The 24,239-nt window shown below is 39.8% G+C and overlaps 1 protein-coding gene across 2 annotated transcripts in view; it reads left to right on the top strand.

Moving 5' to 3' along the window:
• Positions 1 to 24,239, top strand: part of LZTS1 (leucine zipper tumor suppressor 1) — a 75,544-nt gene that overhangs the window by 38,108 nt on the left and 13,197 nt on the right. The gene's annotated exons all lie outside the window — the stretch shown is intronic.

Below are 24,239 nucleotides of genomic sequence, written 5' to 3'. Positions count from 1 at the left end.
GATAGCCCTTTCCCTTACTGAGACTATTTTCTTCTCTGTGAAGTGGGGCTAAACTAGACCATTTTTAGTCCCTCCCAACTCTGAAAAAATTTTCAAAGATCTTATAATTGTAGCTGTCCAGTGAGGCAACTGCATGCTTCCACTCACCTGCCAATTTCCACTTAGATGATGGAATTTCCAAGCCCCATGCCAGACAGCGACCCTCATGGGGCCATGCTGGGATATTGCCAGGATGCTAACAAACATGCATGATTCTAGGTTCTGGGTTGGTAACAGATAAAATAAGGAGATTTTAGGACAGGTTGCCTATTCCTAAGAGTTTCCCCACCATCCCCAAACACGGAGAAGAACTGAGTCTTTTCAAATACTATTGTTTAGTCAATTATCTTCTCTTCCTTATCCTAAGGCAGTTGGAACATAGACTCATCCTCCCACTTGATGTGAAATAATAAATACTTGTTTGTTGATTGATTGTTAAGTCAATCAGTGTGTCAGACCTTGTGTTGGACACTGGAATATTAGAAACCTCCCTAGAAACTTCAAATATATAAGGCTTTCATTTTAAATAAATTAAAGTGGCCATGTCATAGTCCTATCGATCCAAAGTCCCTGTGACCTAATATTCCCAAAGCTCTCCCCATCCCCTCCCCAGGAGGCACAAAGAACCATCTTGCCATTAAAACATTACCCCAGCTCCAATGAGCCCCTCCTCTGAGATTTCATTTCAGCAGGAATGAACAGCTCCTTAAAACTATACTAAAAAACATACAGTCACACACTTGCTTCTAAATCCTGACTTCTTCCAGTTAATAACGGGCTCACCCTTCTTTGTGGCACACACACAAAAGGAGAGCTCGGGTCTCCATAACCACCAGCTATGATATAATCTTCTCTACATTCAGCTCACACCACTGTTCTTACAGCTTACCCTTCACCCCCTTCCTCCCGAACTCCTCTCCCTCCCCACCTCTCTAATCATTTCATTTGCATCATAATTGAGAGTGTTTTTCCCCTAGGTCTCATTCCAGTCTCTGGCCCCCCACATTTCCCCAACCCCACCCCCAACCTCCTCTTCTCTACCCTCCCCATTTCTTTTTCACCTCTCCCTTTTTTTCTTTTTCTCATCCTCAGGATCACTTTGCCTTCTCAATGTATCCCTCTTATCCTCCTTAATTCTCTCTTTTGGTCCTATCTTTCCTTTTCCTTTTTTCTCTGTGTCTCTGTTGCTCTGATTCTGTCTCTTATCTCAGTCTCCATCTCCCTCACCCTCTCTCTGTCTCTCTCTGTGTGTCTCTCTGTTTCTCTTTTTCTCTTTTTCCCTCTCTTCCTCCTTCCTCCTTTTCTCCTTCCCTCTCTCTCTGCCTTTAACTCTCTGTGTGTGTCTCTGTCTCTCTGTCATTGTATCTGTCTCCTTTCTCTTCCTTTTCCATTTCCCCTTTTCCTTTCCATTCTTCCCTGCCTCTCTTCTCCTTTCCCCTTATCCTCTCTACCCCATCTTCTCCCTTTCTCCCTTTTTCTCTCTTTCTATTCTCCTTCTCATCTCCCCTTTCCTTTCTTCCTCCCCCTCATCTTCCTCCCTTTTATCTACTTTTCCTCTTTCCTTTCCCCACTTTGATATGAAGTTAGACTTTAGGAAACAGACAACCAGTTCTGTTGAATAAGCACAAGCTTTCCCTCTCTTTATGCACCTCAGGACCACTCCCAAAGTTCATCCCTGGTCTCCAAGCAAACTCAGATGACACAAAGATGAACGAATAAGCTCTGGCACCTTTTCTTTGCTTCCAATAATAGAACCCCAGGGGGGCTGTCAGTAGCAGAGTGACAGGGCATCATGGCATATTAATTCTACTCATTTAATACAAACAACAGCCTCCCTGCCCCCCACGCCTTTCACTACATAGGCTGCTAGTGGTGATGACTAATATCTCTGATGCTAGAAAAGGTTAATGACTGAAGGGAAATTTAATCCAGTATCCCAGTTTACATCCAATCCTTTTTGTCATTCACTTGTAATCTTATCTCTTGGCAGGCAGTCTACTCCCTATACTTCAACACAATCCAGTATAGTCACAGAGCTAAACACATTCAGACCCGAGGTATACACACCTACAGACAAGAACTAGACTATTTAGTCACTTTTCAGATAGCAAATCTCACATTGGAAAATTCACTACTCTGGGTTATTGCCTGGCAGAAAGAAAATAACTTGTTTTAGGCCAGGTTCCCATAAGATGGAATGTGATTTTTAAATAAGCTTGTCTGGGTACACTATCAAATAGTTATTGAACACTTCCTATGTGCAAACTACTGTAGTCTGGGGTGGAGGATGAGGGGGAGGAGAGGACATAGGAAAAACAAGCCACAATCTTGACCCTTTATAACCAGGGCTATAACTAAAAGTCTAATTGGAGAGATAAGACATATACATGTTTTTAAAATAACAATAGCTACCATTTGTATCATCTAGTTGGCTTATGTTATTGTTGGGAAAATAAGACATTCATATAACATACATTATATACAAATATATAGACTTGGATATTTTATATATTTATCTATAACATCTTTATATATGTGAATATTTATGATATATATTATTAAAATGCTATTGTTATTATCTTTTATCTATATAGATAAAAGATAATAACAATAGCATTTTTATAATGCTTTAAAGGTTTCAAAACACTTTCAAAAGTTATCTCATTTGATTCTTATAACCCTGTGAAGTAGGTGCTTTTATTAAATAAATGAAGAAACTGAATTTGAGCAATGAAGTGACTTACCCCCATCACAAGGTGTTTAAGGGCAAATCTGAATTAAAGTTTTCCTAACTCCAGACAGACCCAGTGATCCATTCACTGAGCCACCTAAGCTGTCTTTAGTCAAGAGAAGTATTATAGTTCTATGGTCCTATGGCCATCTTTTGAAATTCTTCTTCCAAAATCCAACTTAGATACCTTCTCTTCTGTAAAACGTTTTGTGAAATTTTCACAGAGAAAACCTTTCACAGCTTTTCACTGAATCTACTATCCACTGCATCCTTGATTCTAATCATTTTTCAGGAGTCATCAAGGTACAATGTAAAGAGTGATAGGAGGCCCAGCTGGAGCATTAGCTTCATTTGTTTATAAAATGACAGAATTGAACTCAATAATCTTCCATTTCTCTGTTCAATCCTAGGATTTATGTATAACTTTGGAATAATAACACTGCACTTTCCTTTCAATAACTCCCCCCCCAACTCCCATCCTGGGTTATGTAGTACAAGTATTATTGCCTCCATTTTATCAATGAGGAAAAATTAAGTGGTTTACCCAAGACCACCCTGTTGGTAAGTATTAGAGTCAGGATCTGAAAACATGACTTTTCTGACTCTGGGCCCATTCCTTATTGTACTAGAAGCATGACTTTATAATGGAATGGAACTTGAGACCTTTATTCCAACCCCCAATCTTAAATGTGAATGATTTGCTCAAAGTCATATGTGTAGTAAGTAGTAGATCCAGAAGGAAGGAAACAAGCATTTATTAAGTTCCTCCTGTGTGCTGTTTTACAAATATTATTTCACTTGATCCTCACAATCCTGGGAGATAGGTGTTATTATCCCCATTTTATAGATGAGGAAACCAAGGCAGACTTAAGTTAAGTGACTTTCCCAAGATCACAAAGTTAATAAGTGTCTGAGGACAGATTTGAACTCGGGTTTTCTTGACTCCAAGCCCAGCCACTGTACTACCTGGCTGCCTTAAATCCAGAGTCAAAATCAGGTTGTTGGGTTCTAAATCTAAGACTTTTTTCACCTTCTCAAACCCATTCTTTATCACAACCACAGAGAACTCTTAGATATTTTTTTCTAACAACCAAATTCCCCAGTGCTAGGTCTCCATCATACCAAAGAGAGGAAGCCAGAGTCTTAGCTCTAACCCCAAAGGAGAGATGAGGAAAGAGAACAGAAAGAGAGAATAAGGGAGAAAAGGAGAAGGTGGGGAGAGAGGATAAGGAGAGAGGAGGAGAAGAGAGACAGAGGAGAATGGAGAGAGAAAGGGGAGATGGAAAAGGGAGAGAAAGAGACACACAGAGCTTTAAGGATGACCTTTTCCCCTTCAGAGATGCTGAACAGAAACTGCTCTTTGATAAATCCTGCTTAACATTGGTAAAGGTCTATTGCTGTTCTAATCCTGTGGACCACAATACACCAACACTGTCCATGGAGATTTCTTGGCAAAGATACTGGAGGGATTTGTCATTTACTTCTCCAGTGTTTCAGGGCAAACAGAAATTAAATGACTTGCCCAGGAACACATAAGTGTCTGATGCTGGGTTTGAATTCAGGTCCATCTGACTTCAGGACCCGTGCTCAATCCATTATGCCATCTAGCTGCCTCTGAGGTTCTAGTTTCCCCAATTTCGTTTTTCTGGCTCTTTTTTTGGACTTTTGTTCTAGATGGAAAGAAAAATATAGGCTAAATGAATGCAGGATTCCAGGGAGGGAAACTATAGGCAACTTCTGGTGTCTTAAAGAGACAAGACAGTAGGCCATTCTTGGCTTCAGGAAATAACCTAATTATTTTGCTTCTTGTCTTCCCCAGGGGGTGGCTGGGGCTACAGGCAGGGAGGTTAAAGGCATTAGTTAATGTCTACAGGGAGTTCCATTAAGTGCTGAAGGTTTTATTTTATTTAGCAAGGGGGAGGGCAGGGATAAGGCCAGTAGCTTCACACTGCGGCATGAAGGCAGAAGGGTGAGAATTCAGGACAGTAAGTCATGGAGGCATTTAAAACACCCAGCCAGACACATTTAATAGCTTTGAGACTAGAGGAAAGCATCTTTTGGTAAGGATGGATTAACTGGGGCAAGCAGGGACCAGTCAGAGACGTCCAATGAACTCAGGCATGCACACACATACTTTAGAGACAGCTAGACACTATAAAGCTGCTCCCAGTGCAGACAGATGGGTGTCCTATATACAGACCCCCTCCTACCAGAACCCAACCCCACCTCACCCACTATTCCCAAGAAAAAGAGAAGCAGTCCTGTGCATGCACACATCCATACAATCGGAAAGGGTAAATCCACATAGGAAAATAGTCTCAAATAAATTGCATGTTATAGAAAATTCAAGTTGACTCTTACCCCTAACTCTTCCTAAAAACCTTGTTTTCAAATCCACCCCTGAAGTGAAAAATCACTGATTAAGTGATTGGGTTCTAAATCTAAGACTTTAGACTTAGCACTGATTAAGTGCTAGAGATACAAAAAGAAGGTGGAAAACGGAATATAACAACATGGTACATTGCAAAGAAGGTTACCTTTAGAGTCATAAAAACCAGAATTCATGCCTCAGCTTTGCTATTTACTAACTTTGTAACAAGGAGACAGATGTGGTTAATGGTTAGTGCACTAGATCCAGAGTCAAGAAAACCTGAGCTCAAATTCAGACTCAGATATTTGCTAGCTATGTAACCCTGAACAAGTCACTTAATCCTGTTTGCATCAGTTTCCCCATCTGTAAAATGGTCTGGAGAGGGAAATGGCAAACCACACCCATATCTTTACCAAAAAAATTTGACTGAACAACAATAAATCTTAAACAAATCACTTCTCCTCTCGATTTCTCAGTTTTCTCATCTTTAAGGAAGGAAATAAATAATTATTAAGTGTTTAATATATATCAGATTCTTTACAAGTATCTCATTTGAGTCTCACAACAATCCTGGAAAGTAGGGTCTATTATTATCCCCATTTAACAGCTGAGGAAAGTGAGGCAGATGGAGTCATTTAATCTCTAAAATTAATTTAATTTAATTTAAGATTAAATGATTTGCTCAGCGTCACACAGCTAGCAAAGGTAAAGTTGGACCTGAATTCAGGGCTTTCTGACTTCACTACGTAGCTGTCTCTAAAATGCCCACAAAACAAAGGGAAGGGACAAAAGGTCTTGCAAAGAACTTCTACGTCTGAACTCTACCAATCTCTCTACTTTGTGGTGGATTGTATGAGTCAGTAGCTCTTGATAACTTGGGAATAAGATGAAGGGCCTTCAGTGCTTTTCTCTCTCTCTCTCTCTCTCTCTCTCATCTTTTCTCCCTTCCTCCCAGGAGTCGTTTCTCTGGGCTGTTTCCTTGTTTTCTCTCCCTTCCTTCACTCCCCCAAAGCTGTTGCCTTTGCTGGGGTAGAATGGGTGGTGTAGGCGGGAGAGGCTGTCTGCTCTACCTGCTCCTTAGTCGTACACACACACACACACACACACACACACACACACACATTTTACAAAGCCCTAATTTTCCATTAATATCTCATGGAAAAATACCACCCTGCAGAGACTTTATTGGCCATTGGTGCTTATTAAATCCAAAACAGGCTAAACACCTGGCAGGAAGAGAAGAAAAGAGACTTCTGGGAGTTTGAGACCAGACTTCACCTTTCCCCAGTTTGTTGTTCTCCCATACTTTGACTTATTAATGTGAATATTGTAATTACTTTTTTTTTTTAACTGATATCCTGGTCATATCACCTTCATTTCCTATTGGAATTCCTCTTTTCCTTCCCAGGAAGCTATCCTTTGTTGTTTGTTTATGCTTAAAGAAAAATTTAAATTGACGAAGTTGTAGTTCCATAAAACCAGCTATTCCTTCTTCTCCTTCTCTTTCTCTTCCTCCTCCACTCCTCCTCTTCCTCCTCCTTGTTTTGTAATATGGAGATATGTTTTACATAACTTCATATATATAATGGGTATCATATTGCTTGCCTTCTCAATGGATAGGGAAGGGATTGGTGGGAGGAAGAGAATTCAGGAATTTAATTTTTTTTTAAATGATTGTTTAAAAAAAATTTGAATGACTTACTCAAGTTTATATAGTGATTTTGTGTCAGAGCCAAGACTAAAACCCATGACTCCAGACTGGCTTTCCCAAGTGGAACAAAAATTCTCTGACTTACTATTAGTCATTTCTCCTTTCCAGGCCTCTGTTTCCTCATTTCTAAAATTAGGAGTTGAATTAGATGATTTCCTAAAGACCTTTCTATTTTAAAATCTAGATCATACAAACTACAAAATGAAGAAATGGACCAAATTTTAGAAATACCCAGGTTAATTGTTTGGTTATCTTTTTTAATAAGTCTTTTTTTAATTAAAGCTTTTTAATTTTCAAAAGATATGCATTGATAATTTTTCAACATTAACCTTTGCAAGACCCTGTGTTCCAGTTTGTCCTCCCTTCTCCTCACCTCCTCCCCTAGACAGCAAGTAATCCAATATTTGTCAAACATGGTAAAAATATATGTTAAGTCCAATATATGCATACATGTTTATACAATTATCTTGCTGCACAAGAAAAATCAAATCAAAAAGGAAAAAATTGAGAAGGAAGATAAAATGCAAGCAAACAACAACAAAAAGAATGAGAATGCTATGTTGTGATCCACACTCAATCCCCACAGTCCTCTCTCTGGGTGTAGATGGCTCTCTTCATCACAAGATCATTGGAACTGGTTTAAATCTTATCATTGTTGAGAAGAGCCATGTCCATTAGAATTGATCATTCTATAATATTGGTGTTGCCATATACAATGATTTCCTGGTTCTGCTCATTTCACTTAGCATCAATTCATGTAAGATCCAATTATTCTAAAAAAGCAATTTGGAATTAAGTTAAAAGTATAATTAAATGTCCAAATGTTTTTGCTGGACATGTCCCGCAATGAGGTCAAAAACATAAAGAAAGATCCCCAATATACCAAGATATTCATAACATTAATTATTGTCTTGCAGATTCTATCTCTTATGTGCCACCTCCTTTTCTTAATTAACACTTTCACCGCCCTAGTTCAGACCTCATATATAACCTTAAGTCTGAACTACTGCAATAAAGAAGGAAGGAAATTAGCATTTATTAGGTGCCTACTGTGTGCCATGCACTATGCTAAATATTCTACAAATATTATCTCATTTGATCCTATACAGTATATGCTATTCTTACCCCCATTTTATAGATAAGGAACTAAGATAGACAAAATTAATTAACTTGCTCAGGATCACAAGTAGTAAGTATGAAACTGGATTTGAACTCATCTCTTCCTAATTCCAGGCCCAGTACCCTATGACCAGCTTTCTAGTTATCACAATCCTCTCTCTTCTTAAATTCTCCCTTCTCTTCTCTCAATCCTGTATGTAGCTTCAAAAGCAATATTCTTAAAGCATATATATGACCATGTTATTCCCCTGTTCATTAAACCTCAGTGGCTCCCTATTAATTCTAAGATAGAATATCAACTCCTCTGGCACTTAAGGCCTTTTACAATTTGGCTCCAATCTTTCATTCTGATATAGTTATATAGTAATTCTCTGGTCCAGGCAAGCTGGTCTTTTAATAATTCCTTACACATAACACTCCACCTCCTACTTATAAATACACTCCCCAGCCCCCAACCTCGTAGGTTCGTATGGCCTTTTAAAAAATTAATTAGGTTATATAATATTTTGAGGTTTGTAATATATTGGTAGAACCCCAAACATATTAATTCAGAAGGCCTGGGGGATATTTCCCTTGGACAAAACCCAGAGTCAAAAAACATATAGAAAAAAATCAAATCTGATACTGCCAAACTGAGAAGTTACTATTTTATCTTAGAGGACAGCTAGATGGTACCATGGATAGAGCATGAGACCTGGAGTTAGGAAGTCCTGGGTTGAAACCCAGCTCCAGATGCTTACTAGCTGTATAATTCTGGGCAAGTCATCTGAAAATGATCTGGACAAAGAAATGACAAACTACTCCAGTATCTTTGTCAAGAAAACCCCAAATGGGGTCACAAAGAGCCAGACATGACTAAAATGATTGAACAACAACAAAAGGGATCCTGAGATCAAAAAGTATGGTCTCATACTTTTGTTGGCTCAATGGGAGATACAACATTTTTTAAAGTAAGTATTTTAAGAGGTATTTGCAGAGTTAACTGGAGGGTAACCTTAAGGTCTCCTACAGAAAGATGGATTTGGGGCTGAGCCTTACTGGAAGCCAGGGGAACTCAGGCATAGGTGAGGAGGAAAAAACATCCCAGGTATGGGAGCAGAACAGTAGAAAGGCCAGCAGGCTCTTCAGTGTAACTGAATTATAAAGTCCTGGTGGGAATGAAAGTAAAAAGACTAGACAGGTAGGAAGTAGCCAGGTTTATGGGGTTTTAAATGCCCAAAACTTTCTCTTGGATCCTCGAGGTCATAGAACACCAGTGGAATTTATTGAGTAGTGACGTGAGTGGGGAAATAATAGGTTACTGCAATAGTCCAAGTAGGAGGTGATGAGGGCCTGCATTAGGGTAGCATCTGTGTGAGGGACAACAAAGGTAGAATAAAAGGATTTGGCAACAGATGGTGTATGTGGGGTGAGTGTAAAGGGAGAGTGGATGATAATACTGAGCTTATGTACCTGCATAACTATTGGGAGAATGCCTCCAACAGAAACAGAAAAGTTGGCAAGAGAGGATGATTTGGCGGAAAAGATGAGGAGCTCCATCTTGGTCAGGCTGTGTTTGAGATGCTCATCCTCTCTCCGTTGTTAAAATGAAGGGTTTGGAATAGGGGGATCCCTATTCTGAAGGGATCTGATGGTCTGAATCCTTGGTCTATAATTAGTTGCTTAGTTGGACAGAAAGGAGTGCTCTGCCTTTTAATTAAGCTGCCTGATGCTGTGCAGCAAGGGCTAGGCCAGCACTTGCCTTGGGCCTAAAGAAGCAGTTGCTTTCTGGTCTTCTTGACAGGTGATGGGGGTACAGAGGAGTGTACAGGGAGAAGGCGCAGCAAGGTTTGAATCTGCATGAGCTTTATATGCAATTGCAACTTTATTTTTGGAAAGAGTGGGGGAAAGGTTGAGGTGGGTTAATAAAACATATTCCTGGGCCGGTGTCAGTCAGTACAGAGAAAGCTGGAAGAGGCCACAGATGCTGGAAGGATGGGAAATGAAGTACCTGGAGTCCAGAGCCAGCCACAGCATGCAAGTTGACAAATACCGGCTCACACCCAGAAATGGTCTAGCAAAATCTGAGTTCGGTTTTCTCTGAAATAGTAGGAGCAAAGGGGCTTCAAACTGTCCAATGGACATGGAGTGATTCAGCTATGGACCTTTTTCCCTTTCCTTTCTGCCTTGACTGTGACTAAGTTCTCTAAGTTCTCAGTCTGTATTCATTCCTGGCTTTATTCCTCCTTTAATTTTATCTTTTCTTGCTCCCCTCCTCCCTGGCCCCACCTAGTAAACCATTTCATCTGATTCCAGCCAGTCATTTTGCTTTTGTCCTAGAATCATCAAGGGGATGGGGGAAAAGGAAGGCCTGTATATCTGTGTGTGGGGGGAATGTGTCATTTGTATTATATTATATATATTGTATATATGTATGTATGTATGTATATATGTATATATTGTATATAATATGTATATAGTATATATGATAATATTACACATATATTATATGTGATACATATATACAGATACATACTAGCACTCAGACTGTCACCAAGTTTACACTGTGGTATGATGAAAAGAAAGTTGAATTTGGAGTCAAATGACTTAGGATGCTCCTTCCTGATGGTGTAACTTTGGGAAAATCAGTTTGCCTTTTCAGATCTTCTTTTTCCCTTATTGAAATAAATAGATTGGACTAGATGGTTTCTATGGGACATTTCAGTTTTAAAGTCATATGATTCTTGTAAATCTTCATAGGGAGCTGGGAGCTCATTTGTTTGGATATTTCTTCTCATGATGAAGCTCACAATCCAGTTGTGTCGGCTTATTCTGTGTGACTCACCCATGTTAGTGAGCTTTCCACAGGTGGCTCACTCCAGACATTGGGAGCCTACTTCCCAATGTCCCAAAGGAGCTTTTAGGCTCTTGAACCAGTTATTCCTCAAGCCTTGCCACATCCTTTAAAAAAAAATCTCTAAAATTTTCTCTAAAAATATTCTATCTCAACTTAAGTGGGATAATAGTAAAGTCAAGTATGAGAAATATAAACAACAGAAGGTGCTGGGAGAGAATTACTAGAAAAGTAAAAGCCAGAATGCTTGGTCAGTTTCAAGAGAAAGAAAGGGGCAAGAGAATAGGAATATACAGATCAGCTCTCTTCTACCCACAGTTCCTATTACACCAAAAGATATACAATAAATATGGAAATTTACCCTGAAAAAAAGACTAAAGTTTGCTTTGGGAAATAGGAGTCAGAAGGGTGGAAACTTGTGAGTTATTGTTAAATGGTATAGCTTTCTCCATCCTCACCAATTATGAGCAAGCTCAAAATTTGAATTGTGCTTTAAAAAAAATCATTCCCAAATATATCAATCATTTTCAAAGCAAGAGATGTAGCAAATCTTATTGTTTCACACTTATTGCTTTGGTGATTTTAGGCATGTTATTCAATCTCTCTGGACCTCAAGTTTTCTCATCCTATCTAGTTTTCAATCTAAGGTCCTATAACTTCTGAGTATCTTTCCCACCTTTTCAAAAGTGGGGGCCCATGAGCGAAAGTGTTTGGGGCAGCCCTTTTTGTAGTGGTAAGGAACTGGAAACAAGTGGATGCCCATCAATTAGGGAATGACTGAATAAGTTATGATATATGAATGGCATGAAGTATTATTGTTCTGTAAGAAACAACCAGCAGGATGATTTCAGAAAAGCCTGGAGAGACTTACATGAACTGATGCTGAGTGAAATGAGCAAGACCAGGAGATACATGGCAACAACAAGATTATGTGATGATCAATTGTAATGGACTTGCCTCTTTTTAATAATGAGATGATTCAGGCTAATTCCAATAGACTTGTGGTGGAAAGAGACATCTGCATCCAGAGAGAAAACTATGGAGACTGAATATGGAGATCACAACATAGTATTTTCACCTTTGTTGTTTGCTTGCTTTTTTTTCCCCTCATTTTCCCCATTTTTTAAATCTGATTTAACCTGTGCAGCATGATAATTGTAGAAATATGTTTATAAGAATTGCACATGTTTAACCTATATTGGATTACTTGATGTCTAGGGGAGGGGAGAGGGGAAAAGGGAGGGAGAAAAATTTGGAACACAAAATAAAAAGCTATTATATATTTTTTAAAATGGGTGGCCAAGCGAAGCCCAGAACCCAGAACTTCTAGCACCCAGTAAAGGCTCTTCCAGCTACAGCATGATATCCTAGGGATATAGAGGAAATGAAGGAGAAACAACTCCAGAAAAACCTACCAGTCAAAACAATTCTGATGCCTTGAAACAAATAAAAAGTAAAAATCTTGCTCACAATCTCTCACCTACTCTCCAGTCTACTTTGCTGATTCATCATCCATATAATTCCCTCTAACTATGAGTCACTAGTATCTTTGTACACACATAGGTAGATAGCTATTTGTATGTAGAGGTATCTATAGCTATAGAGAGAGAGATATAGAGATATACACCCATACATAGATATTTAGACATCTCAAAATATATCCAAAATAGAACTTTTCCCCAAACCCATCTTTCATTCAATGTTTCCTATTACTATCAAGGATATCACCATCTTTTGCTTTATCTTATTTTTCTGTCTATAATCTCTCTCTCTCTCTCTCTCTCTCTCTCTCTCTCTCTCTAAGCCCCCCCCCCACCCCCCGCCTTAGACATCATGATAGCTCAAGCCCTCATCATCAAGATTATGGCAATAGCTTACTAATTGTTCTCCTTGAATCAAGTTATACTTCCCCTCAATTTATCCACACAACAACCAAAGTAGCTTAAGTCTCATCATGTCTACTCACACCCTTTATTCCCCATCCAATTAACTCCATTGTTTCTTTACAATTTCTTGAAATCAAATATAAATCTATTTTGTGTTTGAATAGTTTCACAATCTGGTCCTCTTTATAGCCTTTTAATACACTCTACCCTTCCATTTACTTTTGATGGAGATACTTTATGCCATTTTCTATCTTTATGCCATTGAGATGGCACAGCTGAGTGGCTCAGTGGATGGAGTCTGGAGTCAGGAAGACCTGAGTTCAAATGTAACCTCAGATGTTTGCTAACTATGTGACTAGATAAGTCATTTAACCCCATTTGCCTCAGTTTCCTGATCTGTAAAACAAGCTGGAGAAAGAAATGGCAAACCACTCTAATATCTCTGCCAAGAAAGACCCAAATGGGGTCACAAAGAATCAGACAGAACTGAAATGGATGAATGACAAAAAGCCATTGCAAACCCCCCATCCCTGGAATGCGCTCCTTCTTCCCCTCTTTGCCTTGGAATCCCTAAATTCCATAAGGCTTTCCTTATTTTACCATAACTATTTTGCATTCACTTTGCATGTGTCATATGTACCCTTATGTGCTGACTGTTATATGCCCTTAGAACATAAGATCCTTGAGGGCAGGGTCTTTTCCTTTTCTCATCTGCTTGTGACATGATAAATTCTATAAATCCTGATTGATTGATGCAATCTTGCAAGCTCTTTCAAGGCCAGGATCTGTCTCTATATCCCCAGGGCAAGGTTGGGGACAAAGTCAGCCTGAAGACCCATAGGCACAACTGGTCCAAATCCAGTCTAAAGGCTAGAGTCTTGGACTAAGAATTAGGAGGCTTGGATTCTAGTGCAGTCTGAGCCCATCCTTACTGCATGATTTTGAACAAATCTAGCATCTTCTACCAAATTTTTCTCCTTCCATAAAATAGTAATTTCCAACTAGAATGTAAATTCCTTGAGAGCAAGGATCTATTATTTTAACTTTGTATTCTCTCCTTATGTTTTACAAAATCTCTGCACAAAATGGAGTACTTAAGAATGAAAGAATGAATGAATATGTGCCATCCCTATGAGAGGATTCATTCAATAAGTAATTAATTACTCAGACCCCATCCTGAGCTAGGTGCTATGGGAGGGTATGATGAAAGCACAGTTCCAAGCCTTAAAAAACTTTAGAACTTGATTCTGAATTAACATATTACACATTTGAAAAGTTAAATCATGGTTGACTTAATTATGTGGCTGGTATTGTTATCTAACTGATTAATGAGTAATTCAGGCAGTGAGAAAGAATTCAGAAAAGGGATAAATCTTTATAACCCGGGTAAGCCTGGGAAGGCTCTCTGGAGGAAGGGAAGTTGGGAGCTAACCCTTTAAGAATAGGTAGGATATGAATGGGGTTGAGGGGGAAAAGTAATGAAATGTGTACCTGATGTCCCTAAGGACTGCAGAAGAAAGGTGTGATGTGAACACAAACAACAGTAATAATAATCACATTTCCATAGTACTTTATGGCTTAGAAAGCACAAAAAAAGGTTTAGATATTATTAAGGCCTTTTCCCTTTGGGGAAACCGAGTCTCTGAAAGTTAATTTCACTTGCCCATAATCACACAGCTCATCAACCTTCCGACTCCAAGTCCAGCACATTCTCCAGCTTGCCAAACTACCTCTCAATGACTTCCCAGAGCTGCTGTAAAAAAAAAAAAAATAAATGAATGAATGAATAGATAGATAGATAGATAGATAGATAGATAAATAAATAAATAAATAAATAAAAGCAATGCTTTTGTAAACCTTAAGGTCCCATGGAAATAATTGTGAAGGCTATTGATAATATTAGGAGTTTGTTAGGATTGTTGTTGCTCAGTTGTGTACAATTCTTCCTGAGCCCGTTTGAAGTTTTCTTGGCAAAGATAATGGAGTGATTTGCCATTTCCTTCTCCAACTGATTTTACAGATGAGGAAACTGAGGCAAAGAGAGTTAAGTAACTTGGCCAAGGTCACATGGCTAGAAAGTATCTGAGACCATATTTGAATCCAGGAAGATGAGTCTCCCTGACTCCAGGCTGGGGATTCTATTTCCATGCCTCAGGGGAAGAGTCCCAGCTAACTTGTTCTGGGGACATCTTAATCTCTCTAGAGAAGGTCCGGAGGGTGGATGATCCCCTGTCTACTGCCTCCCATTTTCACAAAGCCAGATGCCATTTTCCTGCTGGGGCCAAAGAATTCATGTAGGACCTCCGAACAGCAGCCTAGAAGCACACCGAGAATTCAGGTACAGCGAGTCTTGCAGGGTAAGTGTCTGGCACTCCTGCACACACACACACACCCACATACACACATACACACACACACATGCACACTGTCCCTGGCACCCATTTCCCACGTATAAGGCAGCTGAACTCTAACACCATGGATCCCCTCCCTCCCGATTCTGATCCCCCATACTCTAGCATTTAAATAGCACTTTCAAGTATACAAAACACCTTATACACATTATCTCATTTGATCCAAATAATAAAACTATGAGATAAGTGCAATTATCTCCTCCTTTGGTGAGGAAACAAGAGCTAGAAGTGAAGTCTTGCCAGGGTCAGGGCCTGTCTGAGGAAAGCTTTGAACTCCTGTGTTCAGGACTTTCAGTCCAAGGCTCAATTTGCTGTGTTGCCCGGCTAGCTGTTTTTAGGAGAGTGGTTTTCTGCAATTCAGTAAGAAGGAGGGGAAGGGAATAAGCCTTTACATAGTGCTTACTGTGTGCCAGGCATTGTGCTAAATGCTTTACAAATATTATCTCATTAGATCCATAACCACCCTGCAAGGTAAGTGGGGGTCTTATCCTCATTTTACAGGTGAGGAAATTGAGGCAAAACAAATTTTTAAGTGACTTTGCCAGGGTCACACAGCTAGAAAAGGTCTGAAACACACACAATTATATAATTTAAACTCAGGTCTTCCTGATTCAGCCCAAGCACTCTATTCCCTGTGCCATCATGGTTTCTGCAGAGAAGGGAAGTCATCTGTCCCCTTGCTAGTAGTATTTGTGGAACTGCTTGTAATTCTCCTGGCCTTATTTCTATACTGGGGACTCAAATTTGCTTTTTCTTCAAATACCCCACACAGTCTGTCTCTCTCTGTGTCTCTGACTATCTCTGCCTCTCTTTGTCTGTATCTCTGTCTCAATCTGCCTTTGTCTCTGTCTCTGTCTCTATTTTCTCTCTGTGTCTCTGTCTCTCCCTCTCTCTTTCCTTCTCTGTGTGTGTGTCTCTGTCTCCTTTCTTATCTCTCCTTCATTCTCTCTCTCTCTCTCTCTCTTCTCTCTCTCTCTCTCTCTCTTCTCTCTCTCTCTCTCTCCCCCCTCTGTCTATATCTCTCTGCCTCTCAATCTGTTTTTGTCTGTTTCTCTCTGACTCTCTCTGTCTCCCTTCCTCTCTTCCTCTTTCTCTCCCTCCCTCCTTCCCTTTTTCTCTCCCTCTCCCCCCCTCTCATACACACACACACACACACACACACACACACACACACACAAATTTATAATCTCAAATAAAAACTCTATGAGAGATCCAATCCAACATTACTACAGAGTTGCTCTACAGACTTTACTTTAAACCTGCAATAAGAGGAATCCTACCACAACTTCTCTCCCTGCCCTCACTGCACCCAAATACATCTACTTCTTTAGGCAACTTGAATTATTAAGGAATTTTATTTGGTTTTCCTGATTATCAAACTTTTTTTTTCTTTATAAATTTTCATCATTGCTCCTGGTTCTGGGAAATGTTTTGACTTTAGGGACAAAAAGAAGACTTCTTATCATTCTTCTCTATCTTACACCTTCACTGCCGCCATATTTCTCCTGAGTCTGCTCTTTTCTAAACTGACCCTATGTCTTATTCCAAAGCTCCTGGATCTCACCCTGCAAAGGGCCTATAGGCCAAATCTATCAGTTCTATCAGGCTCCCCTTCTTTTTCCCTTTTTATCTCATCCAGGAATGATCAAAGATAAAATGGTGAATTTGGTGGATTTTCTTTAGAACCTCCTCTTCCTTTCCCTTTGATCCTCTCCTATCTTTCCTCTTGAGATAACATTCCTCCACCCCACCCACCCCCATCCCCCCCAAAGAAGCAAATTACTCCTAAGGTAATAGTTAATAATGGATCCTAGCTAGAGGCTAGAGGATTCTTCAGTTTGCCTACTTAAACTGTATCTTACTGATGAGGAAATTGAGGTCTGAGAGATAAAATATTCTGTCTATGGTCTTACAAATAGGAACAGAGTCAATATTAAAACAGATTTAATGCTTTTTCGAAGGATATTAAATAGGGAAGGGACTTAATAAAATTATTAGGGATGTGTATAGTAGAAAGAATACTAGTTTACCCAGATTATCCACAAAAGACATATGAAGGAAAATGCTCTCTGCAACCAAAAAAAAAAAAATTGATAAATAGAAGTATCATACACTTCGATATGAACTTATATTTATATGTATTTGTGTCTACTGGCAACCATCTCTAAGACAGGGGTGGGAGCTGGAGAAGGAGGGAAGAAAAAAAGAAATTTACATGATAATTTTATCATATATTTAAAAGGAATGGCAAATTGTATATAACAGATTTGTAATTCCATGTGCAATCATCTTTTATTTATTCTACTATGTTAGGGAAATGCTGTTTTGTTTCCTAGATCTAAAAAGAGAGAGAGAGAGAGAGAGAGAGCTAGTCTGGCATCAAAAGACCTGTATTCTACTTCTAAACCTACTGTTGACTCTCTAATGACAATGGATCAATCATTTCTCCTCGGGGGTGGGGGTAAGGGGGCTTCAGTTTCCTCACTTGTAAAATGAATTTATCTAGATAAATTCAGTCTCTTCTAGCCAGAGATGTACTTGTAAATCTTTAACAAGTTCTGCTGGGAGAGTGGGAGGAGGAGGGGGGGAGTAGAAGGGAGGGGGGGCGGGAAATGTACCCATGACAGACTTTTAAAGTTTAATCTGTGTTATCAAAATTTTTCCATCACTTTCTTAAATCAATCAACACATAATCAAATAAATGATAAACAATAATAACAAAAAAATCAAGTGGAACTCTAGCTTTTGCTAATTTCTGTGTAAAAAGTTCACACTAAAAATGTAATAATCAACTCCTAAACTAGTTCCAGCATACCACTGCTTGTAGGTCTAAATTAATGCTTCATAATAACTATACAAATAACTATCATAACTACATTATAGTCTTCTGTTTTTGTTTTTTTTCCTCACAATAAAGCTTCTGGGAAGGGCCTATATGTTACTATCTCACCTTAGTCAGAAGCAAGGATGAATTTTGTGGTCCTTATTATGGTACCGTGGCCCCCATTTTCATTTGACTATAATAATAGTCTAGTTGAGTCCCCTCATTTTTAGATGAAGGAACAGGTGTAGAGAAGTTAAATGGCTTTTCTCAAATTACACAGGTTGAAGATTACAGAAACTAGATTCAAATCTAGGTCCTATGACTCAATTTCAGTGCAGTGGAAAGAGTGCTAGAGTTAGCTCCCTGCCAATACACCTCGACTTAGAAAAATCATACATTAATATCATTAATCATATATCAATAGTATTTTTATTTACTTTATTAAGTATTTCCCGATCCCATTTTAATCCTGTTCAAGCCACATGATTTGACACCTCTGCTTTAGTCTATTGCCTGAAGCATTCTGCTACTTCCTAGGGATCTGAAAATCGGTTCAGGTCCATAGGACCCCAATATGGCAGGATGGGGCAGTTGAGGCAGTAAAATAAAATAATCTTGAGAAGCTGTATCCATAAGGTGAAATCAGAGGTATCATTTAAGAACCTCTCCCCTGTGACCATGACTCTTCTCCCCTCCCTCAACTTCCTCCCTTCATCTCTAGAAAGGACCTGGGAGTCATTAGGGTTAAGTCAATGGTTAAATCAATAGCCTAAATCCAGATTATTTGTACCTTTCCAGGAAGCCACAGAGTTCATGGATTGATTAAACAGGTTAAGAGGTAGCATCAAATGATAGACTTTCAAAACTAGAAGAAACTTTAAAGTTCCCAGATCCCAGATGGATGATTTAAAGGTCATCTCATCCAGAGATTCTTGCCCTTTTTTTTTTATGTCATGGACCCCTATGGCTGCCTATTGAAACCTGAAGAAGCATTTATAGAATGAATTTAAACTTCATAATTGAAGAAATGTTAAATTTCAGTTAGATGTTTGTCAAAATAAATATATATAATTAGTTTTTTTTCCCCATCTAAACTCATCCAAGCTTAATCTCAGATTAAGAAATCTCAATTGAGTCCTACCTTACCCCCTCCTATTTTACACATGGAAAAATTAGAGTTCAGGAGAAAACATGTCCAAAGTCAACCCTCCCCACCATTAGGATCAAATCCCAGGAATCATGATTTCAGAGAAGTAATTGTGATCAACCCCAGGGAGTTTTTATTGCCAAGCCAATACTTTTCCTTCCCAAATGTAGCCCCAGATGCATATAAAAGAAATCAACTCTATTGATACCATTTGAACTTCTTGGATAAATCCACTTTAAAAGCATGAAAAAAATAGCATTAATAATAATTTATTGTTATATGATACTTGAAACTTTTCAAAGTATTTTCACATAAATATTTCTTTTAACCTCATAGAACTCTGTGAAAAGGCAGGTCAAATACTATTATCCCCTTTTTAACAGATGAGAAACACAGAATTTAACCAATTTGCTCATTGCTGTACAAGAGGTGAGTGATAGAAATGGGATTAGAATTCCCAAGACTCTCGGTTCCTGAATTCCCAAGACTCTCGGTTCCTCTACCAATTAACCAGATTTGGAGATATCATCATAGAAACAAAGTAATGGAAGGAAGTCCAGGAAGTATGGATTTCCCTACAGACTACTTTGCGTGACAATTATCAAGCAGAAGTCTGATGGATAGAGTGTCTGTATGAGAGAGAAAGACAGACAAACTAACAGAGACAGGGAGATGGAGAAAGAGAGACAGAGACACAGAGAGAAAAAAGAGAGTGAAGAGAGAAATAGAGATAGAGAGACAGACAGAGAGACAGAGAAAGACAGAGAGACAGAGAGAGCAGAGACAGGGAGAGAGAGAGACGGAGAGACAGAGACAGAGAGAGAGACAGAGACACAGAGAGAGAAAGAAACAAAGAGACGGAGAGAGAGAGAGATGGAGAGAGAGAAAGAAGAGAGAGAGAGAGAGAGAGAGAGAAACAGAGAGAGACAGAGAGAGAGAGATGGAGAGAGAGAGGGAGAGACAGAGAGAGACAGAGAGAGCAGAGACAGGGAAACAGAGAGAGAAAGAGGAGAGACAGAGACACAGAGAGAGAGAGACAAAGAGACGGAGAGAGAGAGAGATGGAGAGATAGAGAGAAGAGAGAGAGAGAGAGAAACAGAGAGAGACAGAGACAGAGAGACAGAGAGACAGACAGAATCAGAGAGACAGAGACAGAGAGAGACAGAGAAAGAGACAGAGAGACAGAGAGAGCACAAAGACAAACAGCATGAAACTGATGCAAGTGTATGTGGGGAGGGGAGACTGGCATCCCTTATGCTATTTTCTTCTCTCAGATCTCTGGTTGTCAGTGTTGTAATTCAGCATTTTTGTTGGCTCCTGCTCTGCCATGTGGCAGTGGCGGCAGCAGCAACAGCAGGGCTGGCAAGAATAACAAAGGCAATAGAGAGGTAGTGACAGGTGCCAAGCAAACGCTAGCGCCAGGATGGGAAGCAGACAAAGCTTATGTGCTCTCCTAGGTATGATCTGTGCCTAGCTGTGCTATCTCCCCACTTCTGCAGATCTGAAGAGAGGGAGGAAGTAAGAAGAGGAAGAAGGGAGAAGAGGAAGCAGAAAGAAATAGAGGCAAAGAAGTAATCTGGAGGGGATTGAGAAAGTGTGGGATGAATCTGATGGTCTTAGATCAGTTCCCATGAGTTAGATCAGTAAATCGGGTGCACAGGAGACCAGAAAGAACCCAGAGAGAAGGAAAGAGCTCTATTGTCTTCCATGACCTGGGACTCAATGGAATTAGGCTCAGCCATTGTCCCTGCTCCTCAACTGCCTTCACAGAAAAATAGACAGTGAGGATGGAGAGATCAAGAAGAGGCTCCATGGATGTGTTTTTTGAAGTGTCCACCCTTTATTATGTGGCAATCATTTTCAGTGTATTTCATTCTTCATGAGCCCATTTGGGGTTTTCTTGGCAAAGATAATGGGGTGGTTTGCATTTCCTTACCCAGCTCATTTTACAGATGAGGAAACCGAGGCAAATAGCATAAATCGATTTGCCCAGAGTCACATAGCTAATAAGTATCTGAAGCTAGATTTAATCTCCAAGAAGATGAGTCTGTCTGTCTGTCTCTCTCTCTCTTTCTCCCTCTGTGTCTCTCTGTTTCTCCTCTGTTTCTCGGTCTCTGTCTCTCTGTCTCATTTCTGCCTCTGCCTCTGTAGCTGTGTCTCCATCTGTCTGTTCTCTGTCTGTGTGTGTATCTCTGTCTCTTCTCTATTTCTATGTGTCTGTGTGTCTGTCTGTCTCGGTATCTCTGTCTCTTTCTCTTTCTGTCCCCGCCTCCGTCCCCGCTCCTGCTCAGGGGAAATGAGAAACCTCAGTTCTAGTTCTGACTCCACCAGTAAGTTACTGTGACCTTAGGCAAACAATTGCATCTCTCTAGGTTTTAGATTCCCCAGCTGTAAAATGGGAGTTGAACCAAATGATCCCTAGACTCTTTCCGTCAATTCCTTCCCACAGCAGAAGGAAGAAAGCCCATTAACTTTAGAGCCCAATTGACTTCCCCTTGTTTGTCCATTCTAAACAATCTATGTTTCTAAGTCACTTTCTCCTCTCTGAATCTCAATGTTCCTATCTGTTAAAATGAAGCTTTATAAAAATCATAAAATTTAGATTAAGATAAGATTAGAGAAGTCATTTAGTCTAATCTTCATATTTTACAGATGAGGAAACTGAGATCCAGAACGACTTGTCCAAAGTCACATGGGTACAAATCGATAGTCTAGGTTTTGAATCAAGGCCTTCGGATGACAAATCCCACACCTTTTCTGCTATACCACAATAACTCCACAGAAAGTGGATTAGAAGGCAGCTAAATGGCTCAGTGGATAGAGCACCACCCTTGGAATTAGGAGGATCTAAATTCAAATCAGACCTAGCTGTGTGACCCTGGACAACTCACTTAACCCCAATTGCCTCAAGAACAACAACAATATGGATTAGAGCTCTTCTAAGATGCCCTCCAGCTATAGCATTCTTAAATTCTACCATTTTATGAATCCTTTTTCTTCTTCCCCTTACATTGGTTTTTTTCCCCCTCATTTCATCCTTAGCCTTCAGATATTGCATAACTCCTTTCTAACTGCCAGAGAGAAGGGGTTTTGGGGTCAGTGGGAGAACACACGGGTCATGAAACATCAGTATTTGCTATCACATTACACATCTGGTTCAGTGAGCTATATCTCTCAGCAGATAGGGGAGGAAGTTAGTTTGGAGACTCTTGGAGCCAGCCAGCTTCCAATGGATTGCAAAATAAGGCTTATCTTCAAAGTTTTTCTCTGTGTCATCAGAGGTAGCTGAGCTCCAGGGAACAAGGAAGAATTTTCCCAGGGTTTAGGAACATCTCTTTTCTCTGGAAGTCAGAGGTAATATTTTTCAAAAATTTCATATCCTTTCTCCTATTATTTTCCCCCTGTGGTATAAGAATGGTAGATTTGGTATTAAATACAGAATCATTAGACAATAAATTTAGATATGAAAGGGAACTTGGAGATCATCAAGGTCTAATGAAGATGAGCAATCTGAAACAAAGATGTTAAGTCACTTTCTTAAGGTCACAAAGTTAGCAAATATCAGAGGCAAATTTTGGCATAATTCCAGCACTTTTTTTCACTGGGTTTTGATTAAGTTTGTACTTCTAACTTAGCTCTGTCACTTCCTACCCGAGTGATAAAATAAAACTTCCTTGGCCCTCAGTTTTCTTATCTACAAAATGAAGGGATTGGACCAGATGATCGCTAAATTCCCATTCACCTCTGAATCTATAATCCTATTCTCAAGATTAAGCAAGAGTAATGAATAGAAAGCTAGATTTGAAATCTGGATGATTTGATTCCAAATTTTAATTCTGAAAATCACTAGCTGTGTAATTGTGGGCAAGTCACTTAATATCTATGTGCCTCAGTTTCCTCATATGTAAAATGGAGACTTTATGGAACATATCTCACAGGATTAATATGAGGTTTAAATGATGTCATCCATGTTCGGCATGATAAGAATGAATTATGGTTCTGTGATTGGAGCCGCCCCTATCCCCAAGGCTTTGGGAGATGAAGTGGATAGTAAAGACTAGATCTTGGATCTTGGATTCTAACCTAAACCCCTCCTCTGACTCACCACATGGCCTCCTGCAAGTCGCTGAGGAAAGGAAGAGACTTCCCTTTCTTTCCACCTGCTCCTGACACTGTGAGGCCGAGGGAGAAGGCTCCGAACACAGCCACCTCTCAGCTTTTCTTGGAACAGTTTGCCAGTGTGGGAGTAAGTCAGCCAGCTTGGATGTTCCAGTTTCCTGGTGCACAGCCCATAGAGCATTTTGCTGTTATCACTGGCTGTGATCCTTGGAGGAGGTTGGGGGAGGGGAGCAACAAACATTGTCTGAACCTCCAGAATGAATAAGCACAGTGGAAGAATCAGGTTGTATCCATTGGTTTTCTGTTGTTTTTCTTTGTACTGGCTAACTTTTGAGAATGTCCCTCCTTGGTATGGGGATATTTTTCAAGACCCCATTCCAATCTCACCTCCTCCAAGAAGCCTTCCTTGACCACTCCCCTGTGAGCTGCCACATTGCTGAATTGTGCTCTAATGGCATTTTGACCACCCCCATAGGCACAGGAGATTAGTGCTCTGTGGTTCAGGAGATCTCTGCAGGGAAACACCGTCTGCCTCTCCTTTTCCTCTTCCCAAAATCTTATACGGGGTAGGCCCTTAGTGAATGAGGTGATCCTGGTAGACTAGTCTGCCAGAGATCTCTCCCTCATCATCTTGCCACTGATCCTCAGATTCACTTTTAATCATCTTTTGGTTAAAGCATTGAAGCCCTGAGGTAGAATCATGCTTTATTTTCTGAAAAGTGCATTGTACATTCAGTCATTAGAGATCACTTTTGGAATAGAGCATAAGGCCAACAGGTGGACCAAGATGAAAAACAAAGATTTAGGGTTAACAGCTAGGTCTGGAATATAGGCTGTGAACAACCAAAGGCAACTGAGCTTGGGGGTTGGGGAAGGGCAGGCAGAAGGAGGGGAAGGTCCTGTGTTGAAGGGGGAAGAGATGTCCACCAAACGCAGATGGAAGTACATTTAGGTCACTGTTCTGCCTTTAGGCAGACCATCACTTGAAATAAATACTCATTAGAATAGCTCACATTTGTGTGACAGTTTGCTATTTGCAACTGAGAGC

This window comes from Antechinus flavipes, chromosome 2, assembly GCF_016432865.1.
Source record: "Antechinus flavipes isolate AdamAnt ecotype Samford, QLD, Australia chromosome 2, AdamAnt_v2, whole genome shotgun sequence".
Classification (NCBI taxonomy): domain Eukaryota; kingdom Metazoa; phylum Chordata; class Mammalia; order Dasyuromorphia; family Dasyuridae; genus Antechinus; species Antechinus flavipes.
This window is presented reverse-complemented; position numbering and strand designations above follow the sequence as displayed.